Source organism: Cebus imitator, unplaced genomic scaffold (assembly GCF_001604975.1).
Source record: "Cebus imitator isolate Cc_AM_T3 unplaced genomic scaffold, Cebus_imitator-1.0 Scaffold608, whole genome shotgun sequence".
Taxonomy (NCBI): Eukaryota; Metazoa; Chordata; class Mammalia; order Primates; family Cebidae; genus Cebus; species Cebus imitator.
The window spans coordinates 687,184-701,671 of record NW_016107923.1 but is presented as its reverse complement, the minus strand read 5'-3'; the positions used below and the strand labels follow the sequence as shown (position 1 = coordinate 701,671).

General features: G+C 39.3%; 1 pseudogene; it reads right to left on the bottom strand.

Annotated features, from left to right (window-relative positions):
• Positions 1 to 1,168: 1,168 nt before the first annotated feature.
• On the bottom strand, positions 1,169 to 2,289 carry LOC108294868 (annotated as a pseudogene).
• Between the last annotated feature and the right edge of the window lie 12,199 nt (positions 2,290 to 14,488).

Below are 14,488 nucleotides of genomic sequence, written 5' to 3'. Positions count from 1 at the left end.
TTTACCAAAACAACTACAATAACTGTTCTGAGCTACAACTATGAATAGATAGATATGCTAATATGATCGTTTGCATAGGTTTCAACAAAACTAACAACCAAAAAAAAAAAAAAAAAACCAATGAAGCAAAACAAAACATGCACCCACAAAATTACTCACCAAAACCTATATACTAGACTATGTGGCAATAATTAATATATTTCTATGGAAATCGTCTCATGCCTATGAGCTTCTAAAATTAAAGAAGTTCACTCCTTTTATTTTAGGCCACTATGTGACTAACAATAATACTAGAAGGAAAAGAAAATACTGAAAGAAAAACAGTCTTCAGTCTTGGTTTCAGTTATCTCTTCAAATCAGCATTAAGTACTGAATATCAGTTTTAACATTTTAGCTTGTTAGACCAGTAAGTCATGTTTTTCCACTGACCAAAGGCAGCTGAAGAAACAATTTTTGAACAAACTGACATGAAACATTTGATTTCTAATTCTGAGTATTTACTTAAAATGATCGGTGAAACTTTTGTTGTTGTTGTTGAAACAGAATCTGGCTCTGTTGCCCAGGCTGGAGTGCAGTGGGCGTGATCTCAGCTCACTGCAACCTCTGCCTCCCAGGTTCAAGTGATTGTCCTGCCTCAGCCTCCCCAGTAGCTGGAATTACAGGTGCCCATCACCAGGCCCAGCTAATTTTTGTATTTTAATAGTGACAAGTTTTCACCATGTTGGCCAAATGGGTCTCAATCTCCTGACCTCAGGTGATCCGCCCTCCTCGGCCTCCCAAACTGCTGAGATTGCAGACATGAGTCACCACGCTTGGCAAATTGGCGAACATTTAACTGGGCAAAAAGAATGGCATCCATCATCCTAACAGGCTCACTTTCCCCAACCCCCCAAATGAACAGTAGTTACAATATCAAAAGAAACAATTTTTTTGTTTGTTTTTGATTCCTTTAGAACCAACTGTGAAAGAGGTCAACAATATATTAACAGCTGCAATAGACAAGGAAGAGCAAAATAGCGTATGAAAGAGTCTTGCTGGACATTTGTTCAACTTTTTCTGTATTAACCAGAAAACTGCAACTGGCTTACTTGGAAATATCAGGCTTATATGTCTTATTTCCTTAGATCCTTCACAGATTTAGAATTCAGTCTATTTTAGGTCTGTATCACTATCTAAGAAAGCTTTCTTTATCTAGCTTGGTGGCAGCCAAAACAGATTCCATGTCATTAAGGATGTCAGACCATAAAGCTTCCTGCAGACGTGGCATCAACTCCTCTCCTATGTTCATTCCATCTCTTTCCAGTGTTCCAAGGTCCACATTTGTCCCAGGAATGACTTCAAGGTAGTCTGGGAAATGGTTCTTCTGTGAGAGCAGAGTTCTTTGTTGGATAGTATCACCTGTATCCATCTTATCCACGTTGTTCAGGAAGTCATCGGGGGTGTCAGGGACACTGTAGCTGCTCATGCTTAGTCTACTGTCTGTACTCTCATTTTGACAGTGATAGGCACCACTATTAAGAAAGGGATCTGAGATATTGGTAGTCATTGTTCTCAATTCCTAAGACATCTCAGGGGAAGATTCTGGATTCAGAGTTCCACCATTATGCTCCAGTGTTGGTAACTGGCTACAGAGAACTAACTCCTGCCAGAGCAGTTCTTGCTGTTCCAGTTGCAGTTTCTCTTTCTCCATCTTCAGTTGCTGCAGTGGAATCTGTTGCTGCTGGTTGAAGTTGCCACTACCCATGACGCCTCCTTGTGGGCTCTGGAGAGACAGGGGTGCTGGCTGTTTCACTAGAGTACTCTGATTCTCTGGTTCATGGCTTTACCAAAATGAGGGTCAAGCCTTGGGTCTAGGCAAGAGGTGGTCTTGTTCTTATGGTTTATATAGTAATTTTTCCATCCTGAGTCATGGCTTGTTCCCATCCATCAGGAAGAGGATCTGAGGCTGAGTTTATCATATTCTGCTGCACTGGTGAACTGGTGAGGGCTGTAACATTTATCTGAGAGAGGATGACCTTCCTGGGATCCTGCCATGTTCTTGTCTGATCAATATGATTTCAGAAGTATCTCGACCAGAAGATGTCTTTGCCATCTCCCAGTCTGCAGGCAGAGGTACATCATTAGGTATCTCAAATGAAAACTTCCAGGATACTGAGCTGAGGATGTGGCTGCTGGACCAGAGACTACTCTGGTCGGGCTCAATGTCCCTGGAGAAACAGCACCCAACTTCAGAGAAGCTGGAGAGGAATGAGCTTAAACATGCTCTGGAGTCAGGGCTCCTGCAGTGATTGCATCAATACTGACCCATATCAGAGGCCTTCCTCTCCTTTTCCTGGCCTGGCCCTGGCAGGAGTGAAGGTGCAGAGCACTGGCAGGCATGCACATTGTGCCTTGTGCAGTTTCTAAAGTTTCTTTTGATACCGATTTCTGGCTTTGATCCATTTTTGTCTGATAAGACACTTGATGCAATTTTATTATTTTAATTTCTTAAAACTTGTTTTGTGACCTAACATATGACCTACTATAGAGAATGTTTTATATGCTAAGTGTTTATTCTTCAGCTTTTGAATAAGATGCTCTGTAATTATTTGTTAGGTCCATTTGGTCTAAAGTGCACACTAATTTCAATGTTTCTTTGTTGATTTTCTACCTCTTTTTTTTTTTTAGATGAAGTTTTGCTCTTATTGCCTAAGCTGGAGTGCAATGGAGCGATCTTGGTCGGCTTATCGTAACATCTGCCTCTCGGGTTCAAGCGATTCTCCTGCCTCAGCCTCCCGAGTAGCTGGGATTACAAACATGCGCCACCACACCTGGCTAATTTTGAATTTTTAGTAGAGACAGGTTTCTCCATGTTGGTCAGGCTGGTCTCGAACTCCCGACCTCGGGTGATCTGCCCACCTCTGCCTTCCCAAGTGCTGGGATTACAGGCATGAGCCACCGAGCCCAGCCCTGTTAATTTTCTCTCTAAATGATCTTCTGTTGCTAAGCATGAGTTGTTGAAGTCCCCAATCTTTATTGTATTATAGTCTATCTCTTCCTTTAGAGATAATATTTGCTATATACCCATGTGCTTGAATGTTGAGTGTATACATATTTATGATTGTTATATATCCTCTTGCTGAATTGATCCCTCTATGATTATATAATGGCCTTCATTGTCTTCTTTTACTGTTTTTGACTTAATGTCCGTTTTACCTGATATAAGTATAAATACTCTTGCTCACTTTGGTTTCCGTTTGCATGGAATATTGTTTTTCCTCTTTACTTTCAGTCTACATGTGTCTCTACAGGTGAGATGAGTTTCTTATAGGAATCATCTAGTTGGGTCATGTTTTAGCAAGACATCCATTTAGCAAGTCTATATTTTTTAATTGGGATTTTAATGTGTTTACATTCAGGTTATTGTTGATAGATGAATTATTTCTGTTCTTTGTTAATTGTTTTATGGTTTCTTGTATATGCTTTGATCCTTTCTCTCTTTCTTATTGTTTATTATTGCTGTTGGTGGTTTTCCATAGTGCTATTGTTTGACTCCTTTCTTGTTCTCATTTGTGTGTCTGCTCTACAATGAGTTTCATACTTGTGTGTTTTCATGATGGTCTGTATCACCTGTTCACAGCCAGGTGTAGAAATTTCTTAACCATTTTTTTATAGGGCCAGTGTAGTGATAATGAATGCCCTCAGTTTTTGCTTGCCTAGGGGATAATTTATTTCACTTTTTTTTTGAAGGATAGTTTTGCTAGATCTAGTCTTCTTGGATGGTAGTTTTTCTTTCAACACTTTAAATATATGATCCTATTCTCTCTTGACCTGCAAGATTTCTGCAACAAAATCCAATGTCAGTTTGGGGACTTGACACTTATTTTGCTGTTTTAGAATTCACAGTGTCTTTAACAGCTTGACTACAATGTGTCTTGAAGAAATATTTGTGTTGAATGTATTTGGGGATCTTTGAGCTTCCTGTATCTGAATGTCTATATCTCTTGCAATACTTGGTAAGTGTTCAGTTATTATTTTATTAAATAGGTTTTCTATGCCTTTGCCCACCTCTTCTCCTTCTGGGACACCCAAATTTGGAATTCTTTTTTGCTTTATTGTGTTTCATCTGTAAAATAGGCTTTCTTCTTTCTTTTTTATTCTTTTAGTTTCTTTATTTGACTGAGTTATTTCAAAAGACCTGTTTTCAAGTTCTGAAATTATTATTTTTTTCCTTGATCTGGTGAAGGACTCCATTGTATTTTTAATTTCATTTGTTGTTTTTTTTTCAGTTCCAGTGTTTCCGTTTGGTTATTTCTTAATGATATCTATCTCTTTATTGCATTTCTCATTTTGATCATAAATATTTTTTGTTTGTATTACTGGTGTTCTCTTGTATATCATTGAGCTTCATTAATATCATTATTCTGATTTCTTCTTCTGCAATTTCATACATTTCTTTTTGTTGAAATTTGTTGATGGAGAATTATTGTGTTTTTTTAGAGGTGCCATTTAAAACAATCTTTTAATGTTTCTTGTGTCCTTACATTGACATCTGCATATCTGGTGTAACAGTCATTCCTTCCAATTATATTGATTGCATTTATCAGAAAAAGATGATTTCCTATAGATATATGTGTCAATATGTTTCCATCTCTGTAAAGGAATATCTGAGACTGAGTAATTTACAAAGAAAAAAGTGATTTATTTTGGTTCACAGATCTGCAGGCTGTATGATACGGTTTGACTGTGTCCCCACCCAAATCTCATCTTGAATTGTAACTCCCACAATTCCCACTTGTCATGGGAGGAACCCGGTGGGGGTGATGAAATTATGAGAGTGGGACTTTCCTGGGATGTTCTTGTTGTAGTGAATGAGTCTCATGAGATCTGATGGGTTTATCAGGGGTTTCTGCTTTTGCTTCTTCCTCATTTTCCTCTTTCTGTCGCCATATAAAAAGTGTCTTTCCATGGATGAACCTGGGGACCATCATTCTCAGCAAACTGACAGAAGAGCAGAAGATCAAACACCGCACGTTCTCACTCATAGGCGGGTGTTGAACAATGAGAACACATGGACACAGGGAGGGGAGCACTACACACTGGGGTCAGTTGGGGGGAAATAGGGGAGGGACGGTGGGGGGTGGGGAGCTGGGGAGAGATAGCAAGGGGAGAGATGCCAGATGTAGGTGATGGGGAGGAAGGCAGCAAATCACACTGCCACGTGTGTACCTATGCAACAATCTTGCATGTTCTTCACATGTAACCCAAAACCTAAAATGCAATAAAATAAATAAATGGGGGGAAAAAAAGTGTCTTTCCAGGTGTTGAACAATGAGAACACATGGACACAGGGAGGGGAACATCACACACTGAGGTCTGTTGGAGAGGGCTAGGGGAGGGACAGCAGGGGGTGGAGAGGTTGGGGAGGGACAACATGGGGAGAAATGCCAGACATTGGTGACAGGGGATGGAGGCAGAAAACCACATTGCCATGTATGTATCTATGCAATAATCCTGCATGATCTGTACATGTACCCCAGAACCTAAAGTACAAAAAAAAAAGTGACTTTCACCTCCCACCATGATTCTGAGGCCTCCCCGGCTATGTGGAACTGTAAGTCCAATTAAACCTCTTTTTGTACCCAGTTTTGGGTATGTCTTTATCAGCAGCATGAAGACTAACTGATACACTATACAAGAAGCATGCTGCTGGCATCTGCATGGGGAGATCCCAGGAAGCATACAATCATGGTGGAAGGTGAAAGGCCTGGCATATCATAGTGAGAGAGGGAACAAGAGATAGAGGGGGAAGCTTCCACACATTTTTAAACACGATCTTGTATAAATTCAGAGCAAGAACTTATCACCAAGAAGATGATGGAGCTGCCACATGATTCAAACACCTCCCATCGAAAGGGGAAGAGAGGGAAGGAGAGGGAAGGGGAGGGAAGGGGAGGGGAGGAGAAAGGAGGGGAGGGGAAGAAATTTATTCAGTAAAATATGTTTTGTCCGTTACTGCAAATAAAAAAAAGAATAATTTTTTTAAAAAAATACCTCCCATCAGGCCTCACCTCCAACAGTGGAGATTACATTTAGAGGGGACAGACACATTTAGAGGGGACAGACATCCAAAACATACCGCTGCGCTCCTGGCCCCCCAAACCTCATGTTTTTCTCACACTGCAAAATACAATAGTCCTTTCTCAATTGTCCCTCATAGTCTTAATTTGTTCCAGCACTAACTCAGAAGTCTCAGTTCTCAAGTCCAGAGTTTCACCTGGAGATGAGTTACTTTCAATGAGCCTGTGAGATTTAAAAAAAAAAAAAAAAGTTATTTACTTCCAAGATACAATGGTGGCACAGGCATTGGGTAAACATTCACATTCCAAAAGCGAGAAATCGGCCAAACAAAAGGGACAATAGGTCCCACACAAGCCTGAAATCCAGCAGGGCAGGCATTAAATCTCTTAAAGATTTCATATAATCCTTGACCCCATGTTCCATATCCTGACGTGAGGGATGGACTTCCAAGGCCTTAGGCAGCCCCACTCATATGGCTTTGCAGAATGTAACCCACGTGGCTGCTCTCATGGGTTGGAGTTGAATGCTTGCAGCTTTTCCAGGCAGAAAGTGCAAGCTGTCAATTTAACATTTTGGGGTATGGAGGGTAGAAATACCCTTCCCCCAGGTCCACTGGAAAATATCCCAGTGAGGACCCTGTGTAGGCGCTGCAACCCTGTTTCCCTTTGGCACTGCCCTAGTGGAGTCACTCTGTGGGGGTTCTTCCCCGGTGACAGGTTTCTGCTTAGGCATGCAGGCATTCTTATGTATCTTCTGAAATAGTCGGAAACTACCACGCCTCTTTCACTGTTGCATTCTGTTTGACTACAGACTTAACATCACAAGAAAGCTGCCAAGATCTACAGTTTGGACCCACTGGAGCAGCTGCCCAACTTCTACCTGGGGTCCATTGGGTGTCCCAGGGTGAGCAGGGCAAAATTTACCTCATCTTTCTGTCTTCTTCTGAGCTTTCCACACTCTTCCAACTTCTGCCTGTTACCCAGTTCCAAAGGTGCTTCCACATCTTCAGGTATTTTTATAGCAATGCTCCACTCCTCAATATCAATTTTCTGTATATTACTTTTTTTTTCTTCTGTTGCTATAAAGGAATACCTAAGGCTATAAGATTTATAAATAAGATTTATAAAGAAAAGTAGCTTATTTGGCTCATGGCTCTGCATGCTGTACAGGAAGTATGGCAATGGCATCCTGCTTCTAGTGAGGGCCTCAGGGAACTTACAATAATAGCAGAAGGTGAAGAAAAAGCAGGCATATCACATAGCAAGTGAGGGAGAAAGGGAGAGAAGGCAGGTGACACAGACTTTTATACAATCAGATCTAGCATAAACTCAAAGCAAGAATTCATTCATCACTACAGCTATTCACAAAGCCATTGGCGAAGGTCCCAACTCCATGATCTATTCTTTTTGTTTTGTATTTTTTTTTTCTGAGATGGAGTCTCACTTTGTTGCCCAGGTGTTGCCCAGGCTAGAGTGCAGTGGTGTGATCTCGGCTCACTGCAACTTCTGCCTCCTGGGTTCAAGCGATTCTCCTGCCTCAGCTTCTTGAGAGCTGGGATTACAGGCGCCCACCACCATGCCTGGCTAATTTTTTCTATTTTTAGTAGAGACAAAGTTCACCATGTTGGCCTGGCTTGTCTTGAACTACTTACCTCAAGTGATCTGCCCACCTTGACATCCCAAAGTGCTGGGATTACATGTGTGAGCCACTGCACCCGGCCGACCCCCATGATCTAAACACTTCCCACCAGACCTCATCTTCAACACTGAGGATTACATTACAACATGAAATTTGGAGGGGACAACTATACAAACCATATAAATGTATCTATGGTGTTGGTTGAGTAAGGCACTTAGGCTTTGATTCTGGATGAACACAGTAGTAGAGTCTTCATATAATTTATTTGGCTATAATCAGTGTCAATGTTGTCTGTGAGTTTTTCAGAGTTCCACAGGCCTCAGGCTATGGCGGTTAGTGAAGTATGTAGTGAGGCTTAGTTTGGGATGGAGTTGCCAGGTGGTGGGTCTATCTTCATGCCCCAGTGGTGAAGGTGATGGGCCAGGTGTGCTAGTCCTTGGACCCCTCTGTGGTATAGGAGGGCACCAATGGTAGAAGGTATTTGTGAGCCAGTCATTGTGCCTCCATGTGTTTTGCCTGAGTGCCAACAATGGCAGTAGTTGGCCTAGTAAGCAGATGTCTCCTTGGTCCCTTGGGTGTCCTGCATGGCATCAGTGATGGCAGTAGCAGCTGTGGGGCCACCCTCAGCCCCCAAGGCAGCATGAATAGGCACCAGGATTGGCAGTAGTGAAACTGGGGAGGAGCAGTCCTCAGGCCCCTAGGTAGCACATAAGCTTGGATGCTGGTAGTGATGGTGGTGGCAAGTTGGGCACATCCATCCTTAGAATTGTGAAAGGTATATGTAAATGTTAGGATTGTTAGTGGGGCAGGTCTATCCCTAGACCCCTATATGATGTGTGCAGGTGCTAACAGACTAGTTGGGCCTGTCTTCAGGCCCCTTAAAGTCATGCATAGATGCAGGGTTTGACATGTGGAGTGAGTTGATCCCTAGGTTCCTAGATGGTGTCCTTCAGCACCAGCAGTGCTGGCAATGAGTAGAGTGGGTATGGTCAATAGAAAACACTCTGGGTTGATCCATTGGCCTCCAGATGATGCATATGAGTGCTGGTGGCAACAGCAGGTGCACAGGTCTGTACTCAGGCTCCTCAATGGTGTGCACAATTGCCAGCTGTGGGAGGTGGGGCATATCAATCCCTAGGCCACTGCATGGCATTCACCACCCATTTTTCAGGGTTTAGGACACTGTGTGGGCTAGAGTGTTAGGTGCCCTTCTGCACTACTGGGTCCAGTTGGTGTCACAATACTGTAGCCCTCTCTGTGGGCATGCAGAGATGTCAGAGGGCTTTTTATGCAGTGTTCAGGATAAATGCATACCATTGGCCAATCAGTGACATCTCTTGGGTAAGTTCTGATGTCACGTTATTAAGAGATGAATAATTGATGGTTTCTAGATTATCTAGTCCAAACAATAGAGTTTTTTTTTCTTCATCTGAACCAACATATTACAGTAGCTAAGAAGTATTAAAACTATGGACATCCATTTAAAAATGAAATACAAACTATCTCATTAGAAGTCATAGTTGAACACGGACATGTTATTCTTCTGAAAGAGCCACATTTTGTTTTTATTTCTTTGTCACATGATTTCTTTTCTTGATGGATGAAAATTATGAAAGGAAACTTTTATATCTGTTGCCTAGTTTTGTACATGGATCTCATTTTACAAGAGAATCTCTCTGCAAAAAAGTTTAAAAACGCATTGAAAGCAGAGTTCTGAACTGAATGAAGTTTGTAAATGCAATGCTATTGTATGGACTCTAGGAAGCTTCTGATCCTTGTATCAGTGCCTCTGAGGGCCATTGGGCTCTTCTGTGGCTAGCATTGCTGTAGTCCATGGTAGAAATGTGGGCTGCTGGGCAGCTCTCTTTTATCTTTGCCTTGCCCTAGGAAGTTCCTCCTGGCTTTGAGCTAATCCTGGCCAGGCCAGTTGCTTCACTTTCTTCTCCTTCTGTACTTCAGAGGCTCCCTGTCACTTCCCTACTGAATTTGAATGTACTCTCTTAGATGCTGTATTCCATGTGCAATTGTCAACTCACTACTTTGTTCCTTCTTTGTGGAGAGGGTGAGTGATGGGTGCCTCTAGTCACCCATAGTACCAACTCGGGTCTTATCACAGTTTGAATTTGTATTTCCCTGATAAATAGTAATGTCGAGATTTTAAAAACAAACTTGTTGGCCATTTATGTTTACTCTGAAAAATGACTATTCAGGTTTGTTGCCCATTTTTTACTCAGGTTGTTTTCTGGCTGTTGAGTTTTTTAGTTCCTTATATAAGTGTTCCCCAACAAACAATGGGGTTAAAAAAAGACTAACTCATCATAAGTTGAAAAATATCATAATTCAAAAGTGCATTTTGGACTTATACTTTTCAACTTATAGCTTTATCTGAATGTAACCCCATTTTAAGTTGAGGAGTGTGCTGAATGCATATCACTTTCACACCATTGTAAAGTCAAAAAGTGATAAGTTGAATTACTGTATGTTGAGTACCATCTGTATATTTTGTATATTAACCCTTTTTTTCAAATGTACAGTTTGCAAATATTTTAGCCCATTCTGCAGGTATTCTCTTTACTCTGTTGATTGTTTTCTTTGCTGTGCAGATCCTTTTTAGTTTGATGTAATCACATAAGTCTATTTTCACCTTTATTGTCTGTGCTTTTGAGGCCGTATCCAAAAAAACTCAATGCCCAAACCAATGTTATGTATTATGGTAGTTTTACAGTTTAAGCTCTTATATTTAAGTCTTTCATCCATTGGAAATTATTTTTGGATGTAGTGTGAGATAATTTCATTATCCTGTAGAAAGGTATCTAGTTTTCCTAATACCATTTATTGAAAACTGTCCTTTCCTCATTAGGTATTCTTGATATCTGTGTCAAAAATCAATTTACCATAAATGCATAGATTTATTTGTGAGTTTTGTATTTTGTTCTATTGTCTATATGACGGTTTTAATGCCAGTATTATGCTTTCTTTTATTACTATAGCTTTGTGGAAAATTTTGAAGCCAGGGAGCACAAAGTCTCAATTTTTGTTTCTTATGCTCAAGATTGCTTTGGCTATTCAGAGTCTTTTGCAATTCTATACAAATTTTGGTATTTTTATTTCTGTAAAATATGTCATTGGAAATTTAATAGAAATTACATTAAATCTGTATAAAGCTTTGAGTAGTATAGACATTTCAATAATATCACTTCCTCTGGTTCATGAACATGGACTTTTGTTTCATTTTTTATTTGTAGCTTTTCCAATTTTAAGTAAATGTTTAATAATTTTTAGTATACAGGCCCTTACCTCCTTGGTTAAGTTAGTTTCTGAGTATATTATTTTATTTTGTAGCTAGTGTAAATAAAATTGTTTCCTTGATTTCTTTTTCAAAGGGTTCATTTAGTATATTAAAATGCTGCTGATTTTCGTACTTTAATTTGATATCCTGAAAATTTACTGATCTTAATTCTTAGTTCAAATTGTTTTTGTGTACTCTTGAAGGTTTTCTATATATGACAACACACCATCTGCAAACAGGAACAATTTAACTCCTTCCTTTTCAATTTCTATGCCTTTATTTATTTCTCTTACCTAATTGCTCTGATTATCACTTACACTGCCTTGTTGAATAGAATTGGCAAGAGCCGTCATTCTTGTCTTCTCACTTATCTTAAAGAAAAAACTTTCAGTTTTCCACTGCTGAGTGTAACATTAGCTGTGAGCCTTTCATTATGGCTTTTATTTTGCTGTGCTACATTTCTTTTATATCTAATTTGTTGTGAACTTTTATCATTACAGAATACTGAATTTGATAATTTTTTTCTACATCTATTGAGATGATCATAAGGTTATTTCCTTCATTTTGTTAATGTAGTTTATTACATTTATTGTATATATACATTTGTGTATATTGATTCCTTTTTGCATCCCTGAATAAGTTTTAGTTGATCATGATGAATCATTCTTTTAATGTGATGTTGAATTCGGTTTGACAGTGTTTTGTTGAGGATTTTTGCATCTATGCACATCAAGGATGTAGGCCTGTAATTTTCTATTCTTTTAGTGTCTTTGGCTTTGTTATCAGGGTAAGTCGGGTCTTGTGAAGTGACTTTGGGAGTATTCCTTCTTCTTAAAATTTTTTGTAAGAGTTTGCAAAGAATTAGGAATTAGTGTTATCTCTTTTTTAAATGTTTGGTCCTGGGATTTTTGGTCCTGGGATTGTATTTCATGGGAGAGTTTAACGTTTGCATGTGATGTGATAGAGGTTTTGCATCATTTCTTGGTACATGGATGACCAATTGTCCCAGCACGATTCAGTGAAACACCCACCCTTTCCCCACCAATATGCAATACCATTTTGCTATATTAAGTGACGCAAGTGTCAAGTTTGGGGCCTCCATTTTTGTTCAAATACTACACACAGTTACTTATCATAGCTTTATAATTAGGCTTAATACCTGGTGGAGAAAACCTCACGAGTATCAGTTTTTCTCTATTAAACCATTAGTTGTGTGGATTATATTTTTGCAATGTTAAATCAACTTTGCATTCATAGAATGAACTCACCCGATCATAGTGTATTATTCTTTTTACTAACAAATAATAATAAATTGTTGCTTTTAATAATTGCTATACATTTCTGAATTTGTTTTGCTAACATTTATACCATGAATAAGATTGGCCTGTAATTTTTCTTTTATAAATTGTCCTTGCCAGGTTTGAGAATCAAAGTCTTATTTGTCTTATAAAATGAATGTAATACAGCTCCAGGGTTTTCTATACTTTTTGGGCATATTTGTTTAAGACGGGAATTATTTATTCCTTCAAAGTCTCAGAGTTTCAGAGTTTCTTTTGTGGGAATAATTTAATCTACTAGTTCAATGTTTTGGATATTTTATTCTTTCTTGAGTTAATTTTGATGCTATATTTCTCCTAGGAATTTGCTGGCTTCACTGCAATTTAAAATTTACTAGCATAAAGCTGTTAATAAAAGACTTGGAACCAACCCAAATGCCCATAATGATATACTGGATAAAGAAAATGTGGCACATATACACCATAGAATACTATGCAGCCATAAAAAATGATGGGTTCATGTCCTTTGCAGGAACATGGATGAATCTGGAAACAATCATTCTCAGCAAACTGACAGAAGAGCAGAAAACCAAACACCACATGTTCTCACTCATAAGTAGGTGTTGAACAATGAGAACACATGAACACAGGAACGGGACCATCACACACTGGGGTCTGTTGGGGTTTGGGGAGCTAGGGGACGGAGAGCAGGGGGTGTGGAGATTGGGGAGGGATAACACTAGGAGAAATACCTAATATAGGTGACGGGGGAAGGAGGCAGCAAACCACCATGGCATGTGTGTACCTATGTAACAATCCTGCAAGATCGGCACATGTACCCCAGAACTTAAAGTATAATAAAAAAATTGTAATTCTTTCATTTATCCCATAATTTCTTCTGAAATTTTTCAAACATATAGAAAAGTTGAAAGAATATTGCAATGAACAGCCACATGCCCTTCATCCAAATTTACCAATGGTTATCATTTTGCCACATGACTCTTTCCTATTTATCTATCTATCCACATGCACGCACACACATACAGTCACACACACACACTTTAGTGGGCATCACTTAAGAATAAATATATTCTCCTACATAACCACAATGCATTATCATAATTGAGACAATAAAAATAATTCCATAATTTTCCCTACTATAAGGTTGTACTGAAATCTACTCAATTGTCCATAAAAATAACAGGAGCACCGAAGCCACTTTTGTGCATTGAACGTTTGTTTTCATGGGTTTGGTATTCTACAGGAACGGAAGACAAAGTCTGGAATCCATATAGATAGGAAATCTAACAAGAGACCCTGATTCCATACATTTGAAACCCTAAAGAGCTATACTCTCAGTGAAAGGATGAAGTAGAAGTAAACATACCCAACTCGCACCAACCCCCAGAGAACTGCAAGGGAAGTTGCCTGGTTCCTAAGCAATGCAGGGGATAAAGCTATCACTGAGATTTTGTAACTCAAGCACACCCTTATGAGAATTACAACCCAAATTCCCATCATCTAGGTGGCCCTAAAAGCCTCAAGCTGTTAAGTGAATTTAATGTCATTCTACAATAATAATACCCCAGGACCTGAAGGAAGCACATGCCAATTCCCTGTAGAAAAAGGTTCCATCATCTAAGTTCTTAAAGAAGTCCTATAAATAAATTTTCAATAATGGGCTGCTCACCACAAAAAAATACCCAGTGACAGAGCAGAATAAGGAGCCACGAGGGAGAGCTGTCACAAAGAAACTGATAGCAGAGAAAGAGCCACAAAAACTTCAGATATTGGAATTCTCAGACATAAAATATATAATGACTATGCTTGTTACGTTTAAAGAGGTAAAATGTAAACTTAAAATATGTGTAATGAACAGTACGCTATAATGAATGATCCTACAGATTTATAAAAGAACCAAATGGATTTTCTAGAAATTAAAAAGACAAAACCATAAAACTAAGATTAAAAACTCAATAGACACTTAGCATTTCACTAAAATATAGTATTCTTGGGCATTAAACTCAGCGTAGTTGATGGAGAACAGAATATCATTCCAGTAATTAATTACAAATTACATAAGGAAAATGTACTTTTCAATGAAGAAATCTGGAAAGTCGGCCGGGCGCGGTGGCTCAAGCCTGTAATCCCAGCACTTTGGGAGGCCGAGGCGGGTGGATCACGAGGTCAAGAGATTGAGACCATCCTGGTCAACATGGTGAAA